This window comes from Elephantulus edwardii, unplaced genomic scaffold, assembly GCF_000299155.1.
Source record: "Elephantulus edwardii isolate Elephantulus edwardi_28Jun2011 unplaced genomic scaffold, EleEdw1.0 scaffold00046, whole genome shotgun sequence".
Lineage (NCBI taxonomy): Eukaryota > Metazoa > Chordata > Mammalia > Macroscelidea > Macroscelididae > Elephantulus > Elephantulus edwardii.
This window is the reverse complement of record NW_006399796.1, coordinates 16,890,880-16,899,374: the sequence shown is the minus strand read 5'-3', so window position 1 is coordinate 16,899,374 and position 8,495 is coordinate 16,890,880. Positions and strand designations below refer to the sequence as shown.

At 38.1% G+C, this 8,495-nt stretch overlaps 1 pseudogene; it reads right to left on the bottom strand.

Annotated features, from left to right (window-relative positions):
• Window positions 1-5,579: 5,579 nt before the first annotated feature.
• Window positions 5,580-6,327, bottom strand: LOC102855184 (annotated as a pseudogene).
• Between the last annotated feature and the right edge of the window lie 2,168 nt (window positions 6,328-8,495).

The window sequence follows — 8,495 nt, the reverse complement described above, 5'->3', positions numbered from 1 at the left end:
TCCTTGGAATTGAAAAGAGTTTTTGCTCTTCAAGAAGAGCAAAAGAAAAATTGGCTTGATTTTACAGATTACATTTTTACATTATATTAAAAGTCAAACCCCATTACTAGCGAATGGATTCTGTCTTGTAGAGACCCTGAAGACAGAGTAGAGGTGTCTATTAGGGTTTCTGAAGTTCCCGATCTATATGGGAGCAGACTGTCTCATCTTTCTCCCAAGGAGCAACTAGTTTGAGTTCAAAATTGCTCACATTTTGATTAGCAGCTTGACACGTATCACATGTTGTTGTTGTATTGCCTTCAAGTTGAGCATGACTCTTAGCAACCCTATCAACAAAAGGCCTGAAGCCCCTCTACAACTATTGACCTTTATCAAAGTTCGTAGTGTTATTTAGGAAGTGAATTCCACGTCTTCTTTCAAGCCTGTAATCATATGCTATCGATTTTATGTGCCACTTAATCACCTGTGGTGTATAGAAACCCTATGTACAGCAGCTCTGAAGCATTCCCTGTCCTGAACCAATCACACTGATTCTGACACACCAACCCACATCACCTAAGCTGATGTATCAATCTATGTCATCCAGGGTCTCCCTCTTCTGTGCTGCCCATCCACTCTTCCAAGCATGATGTCCTTCTCCAAGGACTGGTCTCTCCTGACCACATGTCCTAAGTAGTTGAGGCACAGCTTCAAAATTCTAGCCTCCAAGGAAAACCTTGGTTTCACCTTTCCAAGACAGACCTATTTGTTTTCTTGGCAGTCCATAGTATGTTCAAGCACCACAACTCAAAGGCATCTATTCTTCTGTCATCCTTAGTCAATGTCCAACTCTCTGAAGCATAACACGTAATTGAGAAGACCATGGCCTGGATTAGGTGCACCTTTGTGTCTAGATTGACATTGTTGCTCTTCAGCACTCTGGAGAAGTCCATGACAGCAGATTTTCATAATGCAATTAATCTTTTGATTTCCTGACTGCTAATGGTAAGAGTGTTGATTGTGGATCTGAGCAAGCTATAATTGCTAACAACCTCAATCTCTTCTCCATCTACCAAGGCCCTGCCAATTGGCCCAGTTATGAGAATCTTTGTCTTCTTGATGCTGAGCTTTAATCCATATTGAAGACTGCAGTCCTTGACCTTCTGCTGCAAGTGCTTCAGGTCTTCTTCAGTTTCAGCAAGCAAGGTGTGGGTTAATGAGTCTTCCTCCAATCCTGATGCCACACTCCTCCTCACAAAGCCCTGCTTCCAGAATTATCTGTTCTGCATACAGATTGAAAAGGTACAAGGACAGTATGCATCCCTGACACATTACTTTCCTGATTTTGAACCAAGCAATGTTTCCTTGCTCTGTTCTGAGGATTGTTTTTTGGTCCAAATTTAGGTTTTGTATAAGCACGATTAAGTGTTCTGGGATTCCCATTTTCCTCAAAGTTAGCCTCAATTTATTGTGATCTGCACAATCATATGCTTTTGCATAGTCAATGAAACACAGATAGACATTCTTGCGGGACTCTCTGCTTTCTGCCAAGATTTATCTGATATTGGCAATAATGTCCGTTGTGCCACGACCTCTTCTAAACCCAGCTTATATTTCTGGTAGTTCTCTGTCAATGTACTGTTCGAGTCTTTTTTGGATAATCTTCAGCAGGATTTTGCTAGTGTGTGATATTAGTGATACAATAATTTCCACACTGTCGGGTCACTTTTTTTTTTTTTTTGAATGTGTATAAAATATCTACTCTCTTTTCTCAAGGGACTGTTCTGATTTAGGTTTAAGAGACTCCCTACTGGTGAAGCTAAACTAAATCTGAGACTAAACTCTGCTCTACTTTTGCCCTGCACTATCTTTCCTGAAAGGAGTCTTGGTGGTGTAATTGACTCAGTATTGGGCTGCTTCCTGAAAGGTCAGCAGTTGTACAGAATTCTGCTTCATTGCCTCTTTGGCTAACCCTCTACATTATCAGCCTGCATGGTCTTCTCCAGGTGCTGGTCTTTTCTGATAATATACGCAGAGTATTTAAGTTGAAGTCTCATAATCCTTGCTTCTAAGGAGAACACTGGCTCTACTTCTTCTAAGACAGACTTGCTTATTGATGATATATTCAATATTCACAAGGCATGTATTCTCCTTTGGGCTTTCTTATATATTGTCCAATTTTTTACCTACGTATGCTGTTGTGAACAGTGAAGTTGGAACCAAACCATACATGACCCTTCACTGAGTTTTCAGAGGCAGTTAATTACATGGGAAGAGATTTCCCATCTTTCTCTTGCAGAGCAAAGGATGGATTTGAACTGTATGCTTTTAGGTAGGCAGTGCAACCCCTTACCACTAAGCCTTATGAGGTGATTGAAAAATGGCAACTTGGGTCATATGTACGTTAATCTTTAAAGTGAAATCCTTCCTTTTTAGTACTTGAAGGAGCACATTGGTAGCAGATTTATGCAATGCAATATGGCCTTTGATTTCTTGACTGCTGTCTCCATAAGCTCTGGATTCCCTGGCTAAGGCCATACTTTTAGGGATTGCTACCAGCGCAGATGCTTCCTGATGGTATGATATTAAAAGACAGCAGACATTACTCATGAATACATATTTATAAACAATAGTACATATTTTTAGCTTAGTGGAAGTCTCTGTGATATTTCCAACTGCTATCTTACGCTTTGGCAAACATAACGACTAAAAAAAAGCTCACTATATAAGAAATTCTGTGCTAAGTTTGAAGCATACATGATCACACTGAAAACTCACCATAGAACTAAGAGATAGCTATCAATATTATCTATTATAATACATTAATATTTTCTAATTCTTTCCTATCTTGGATTTTGTTGTGCTATTCTTTGTTTTAGGAAAGTCGGGTGGTCTAGTCAGTAAGGAGTTGTACTGTACTGCCAAACCAAAGGTAAGCTGTTTGAATCAAGCAGTTGTTCAAAGATAAGCATTCTCCTCCCTTGTGATTTAAAGTCTCTGAAAATCCACTGGAGAGTCAGAAGCTATTAATTGGGCCTACTCAGCACCACATAACAACATTCTCTGCTTTATCAACAAGTCTGCAAGAAAGTTAACTTTTGACACACGACTTAAGGACATAAGTGATGAATGTTTTAGATAATATAACTTGGATTTCCAACAACTTGGAAAACCAGGCTGATCTTGGATCACAGCTGGACAGTGCTGATGTTATTTTTGCTGTTGTTAGGTGCAATCAAGTTGACTATGACTCACAGGGACCTTATGAACTTAGAGCATATCTTATCCTGTAACATTCTCGAGATTGCTGATATGCCTGAGTCTCTTGTTATAGTCACTGTGTCAGTTCATCCTATTGAGGGTCTTTCTCTTTTCTCTGACCTTCTCCCTTTCCCAGCATGTCTTTTTCCCAGGCGCTGGCCCCTCCTGACAACATGCCCAAAGTATATGAGACCAAGTTTCGCCATTCTTGCCTCCAAAACTCATCTTAGTTGTACTTCCTCCAAGACAGATTTGTTTGTTCTTTTGGCAGCTCATGAGATAGTCAGTAATCTTCTCCAACATCACAATTCAAAAGCATCTATTGTTCTTTCATCCTTATTCATTGTCCAACTTTCAGTTGCATAGGAAGCAACTGAAAAAAGCCATGGCTTGGCTCAGGCACACCTTAGTCTTTAAATTGACATCCTTTCTCTTTAGCACTTTGCAGAGGTACTTAACAGCAAATTTTCCCCTTGTAGCACATATTTTAATTTCCTTTGGAAAAATTTTTGTTTATTTAATTTTTTAAAATTTTACATTGATTTGCATACGAAGTTTATAACACATTGTGTTTCACACTATCCTTCATTCACATTGTGTTTCATATAGTCATTCTCATTCATTATGTGCTATAAAATCATTCATCATTAAACCATGCCCACCATTACCCTGTATTTCCTGATCCCTGCCAGATGGTCCCATTTCACTTACCTACCTCCTCCACCCACCAAATTGTACAACTCTTTCATTTCCCCCCCCCACGCCCACTTCCACCTCTTCCCCTTTTTGATCCCCATACACATTTTACTAGTTACCCTTCTGTTTTTACAATAAAGGTCCTATGCAATATTTATCCTTATGAGACTGCGTTAGTTCATTCAGCTTAATGTTCTCCAGTCTCTCCCAAATTACACAGTAATTTTCAAAATCATTGCTTCTGAGTGCTACATAGTATTCCATCCTGTAATTGTACCACAATTTCTCAATACTTTTGATTGTGGTTGGACATATGACTGTTTCCATGTTCTTGCTATCGTGACTAAAACTGCTATGAACATCAGTATGCAAATCTCCATTTTTGTCTCAGTTCTAATTTCCTTGGAGTGGAATAGCTGGATCATCTACATTCAGCTTTTTGAGGAACTGTCAAACTATCTTTCAGAGTGGTTGCACCATTTTATAGTCCCATGAATAGTTAATGAAAGTTCCTATCATCACATACCCTCCAACATTCATTGCTTGCTGATCTATTTAATGTTGCCACTGTCACTGGGGTGAAATGGTATCTCATTTTGGTTTTGATTTGCATCTCTCTTATTGCTAGTGATTTAGAGCATTTCTTCATGTGTCTGTTTGCCATCTGAATGTGTTCTTCTGTGAAAAGTCTTTACATGTCTCTTGCCCATTTGATAATTGAGTTTGCAATCTTTTTCTTGGGGAAGCCATGTAGGATTTTGTAAACTTTTTTTATGAGACCCCTGTCTAGGATGGTATTACCAATTTTTTTTTTCCAAGTCAGTAGGTTTTCTTTTCACTGCATTGAAAAACATTTTTGATGCATACAGGTATTTCATCTTTAGAAGGTCCCAGTCATCAATTTTATTCTCTTATGCTTGTATATTTCTGGCTGTCTTTGACAGCCCTTTTATAGCAAAATCTTCTAAGCTTATGATAAATTTGTCTCTTACTAAGTTTATGGTTTTGGACTATACATCTGGGTCTCTGATCCACCTTGGTTGATTTTTTAGTATGGCAAAAGGTGTGTATCCTTTTTCAGCTCTCTGCAGGTAGCAGTCCAGTTTTGCCAGAAACATTTGCTGAAGAGGTTGTTGTTTCCCCATTTGATAGATTTTGTTTATTTGTTGAATATCAGTTGACCATAGATAGAGAGATCCACTTCTGGGTTCTCCATTCTGTTCCATCGGTCTGTGTGCCTGTTCTTGTACCTTGTTCTTTTGGCTACTACTGTTGTATTGCAGGTTTTGAGATTAGGGTGAGCTATACTTCCACTTCATTCTTGTTTTTCAGAAATGCTTTGTTTTTGGGGGGTCTCTTTCCACTTCAAATAAACTTGACAATTGTCCTTTCAATATCCTTGGCAAATGAATTTGGTATCTATAATGGGATCATTTTGAACATTTAGATTGCTTTTGGTAGGATTACCATTTTCACTATATTAAGTCTTCCTATCCATAAATAGGGAACATTTTGCCATTTATTTAGGTCTTTTACTGTTTCTTTCCCCTTCCCCCCAATTTGAAAGCAGTCACTGTTTTATTAACTGACCAGATTACAAAAAATAATCATGGTTGACACATTAGTTCATTTTGTGTTTTTTTTTAGTTCATTCTTCTGGTAAGTTTGTTGATCTGGTCTTCCCTGTTGCCAGTATCTCCACTTTCTACAAAATGAGTGGTCTTTTTCTTCATTTCACCTCATGGAGAAGAGAATTTGAATGGCCAGAAGAAGCTGTTTGCTTCTTTGAAGCATTTGCCAACAGTATAGGTCTCATGAATCTGATCCTGCATGCAGGTGATACCGTATTTACCAAGAGATCGTGTGATCAAAGTATTGTCTGTCAGGAGCAACTCGTTTCTTATCAATTTTGCCATAACCACGCTTAGAGATCAGTCCATTGACAGACTTCAGGTTTGGGTACCCCCATGCAATATATGGTTCCACAATCCCCAGCATATTAATTGAAGCTTTGTTGAGTTTAACAAAGGTGCCATTGAAGATCTGACGAAGGCGAAGGAGCTGTAACACCTTACGAACCTTTGGGCTCACACCGTTGATACCTCTGATCCTGATGACAAATGCCAGTTTGTGTTCTGCGGGTACATAAAAGTTGCCAGCTTTCATTGCCATGCTAGCTGTCCGAATCTCAGTTCTGTACATCTGCCTGTATTCTTTGTGATAGTGCTTAACTTTTTCAAAGATAAGCTTCCTTCTTGCCTTTTGAAGCATTTTTTTGGCAAACTTCTTTCTCAGGCGCTTGACCTTTACTCTGCGAAATTCCTTCGCTTTTTCTTAAGGATTTTTGGCACTGTAGAACCTTTTTTTTTTCTTCTCCACGGCAGCCTCCATGATACTAGGCGGTTTTATTGTTTCTTACAGAAGTGTCTTGTAGTTTTCTTTGTATAGGTCTTTTGTGTCTCTAGATAGGTTTAATCCTAAGTATCTCAATTTGTGGTTGGATATTGTAAATGGTATTGCTTTCTTAAATTCCTTCTCTGTGTTTTCTTTGTTACTGTAGAGGAATCGTACTGATTTGTGTATATTGATCTTGTATCCTGCCACTCTATTAAATTGACCCACTAGCTCTGACAGATATTTTTGTTGAGTCCTTGTGGTTTTCTGTGTACACTATCATATCATTGGTATATAGAGACAGTTTCACCATATTTTTGCCAGGCTGGATGCCTCTTATTTCCTTTTCTTGCCATTTTCATTGCCCTAGCAAGTACTTCTAATACAATATTATTTAGAAGTGGTGATAGGAGACATCCTTGTCTTGTCCCTGTCCACAAGAATGCTTTTCGTTTTCCACCATTGAGAATTATTTTGGCTCTTAAATTTGTATATAAATTTATTTTCATTTCTTGACTCTGTTATTTGGGTATTTATTGTGAACTCATGTAAAATGAGATAGTTTATCTGTTTCCATCTATAATAAAATTGCCTATGAGTCTAATGGTGAGAATTTTTGTTTTCTTGTGTTGATATATAATTCATATTGAAGGCTATAGTCTTTGATTTTCTGAAGCAAGAATTTAAAGTCCTTTTCCCTTTCTGTGAGCAGGATCGTGTTATCTGCATAATACAGGTTGTTGACAAGTCTTTATCCAGTCTTGAAGCCATTTTCTTCTTCCTATAGTGTGTTGTTGTTTAGTACCGTCAAGTCAGAACCAACCCATAGCTGACCCTCCAGCAGGTTTTCAGAGGCAGTTTAACTGCATTGGAGAAGATTGCTCATCTTTCACCCTCGGAGCCGCTGTGGATCCAAACCACATTTCTTTGGGATTGCAGCACAGCTTCTTACCACTAGACCACTAGTATTCCCGTCAGATAGTCTATGGAATTATTTGCTCAACATACAGATTGAAATAATATGGATAAAATATATAATCTGATGTGTACATTTCCTGATTATAAGCTATATGGTTTGAATCCACCAGATCTTTTATGGGAGAAAGATGGACAATCTCCTCCTATGCTATTTACAATTTCCAAAAACCCACTGAGGATTGAGGTGGTTCCAACTCAAAGGCACATAGCAAAAGTGAAAAATCAACATTCTTTGCTTTATTAACAACGATTTCTGAGGCTGCAAGGAAATAGTCTTAGAAACATGGCTTAAGGACTCATTTGATAAGTGGTTTTAAACAACATAATTCAAACTTCCTGCGGGTACTCTGGTAGCTTAGTGGTAAGGAAATGCATGGCCAACTCAAAGGTATGTGGTTCAAATCTACCAGCTACTCTACAAGAGAAAGATGTGCAGTCTCCTCCTGTGTGATTTATTGCCTCTGAAAACCATCAGACTCATGGGTCAAGGACATATCTGATACGTGTTTTAGACAACCTGTTTTAGAACTTCCCACAGCTTGGAAAACTGGGCTAGACTGCAGTCCTCGCTGAACAGTGCTGCATGAGAAATCTAATGGCCATACAGACATTGCTAGTCAGAAACACTGCATCCTGAAGTCAGTGGGTCATTATTGCATACTACTTTTAGCACTATAATGTGTTTTGTTAATAATGCCTTTATGGGTTTGAGCATGTTCATTTTAATTTTTAAAACATTATATCCTCTCAGATTACTTTTAAGTAGGATTCACTTACTCATACAACAAATGTTTATATTTTCTTTACTACACAGTTTTAAGTATTTCTCTAACTTTTTCTCTTTCCATATAGGTAAGTATTTATATATATTTTATATAGCATAGGAAAATGAAAAATGACTCACCAGTAACTCTTTAAAAAAAAAAAACAAAACACAAAACAACCAAACAGTAACTCTTGAAGTCAGTAAATCCTTAATTTCAGCAACTGCAGCAGGAAATAGGAAATCTTACCACAGGAGGGTCAAGTAACATTTCTTTGTTAGTTATATGCAGTAGTTTGTCTTTTCAGTTTAGGTGGAAATTGGCTCCGACTGCAAGGGAAATGTCCTGAGAGGAAGACCAGATACTTCTGTGTTAGGCACAACACTAACACTTTGTGTCAGAAGCTAAGCCTTCAGAGACGTG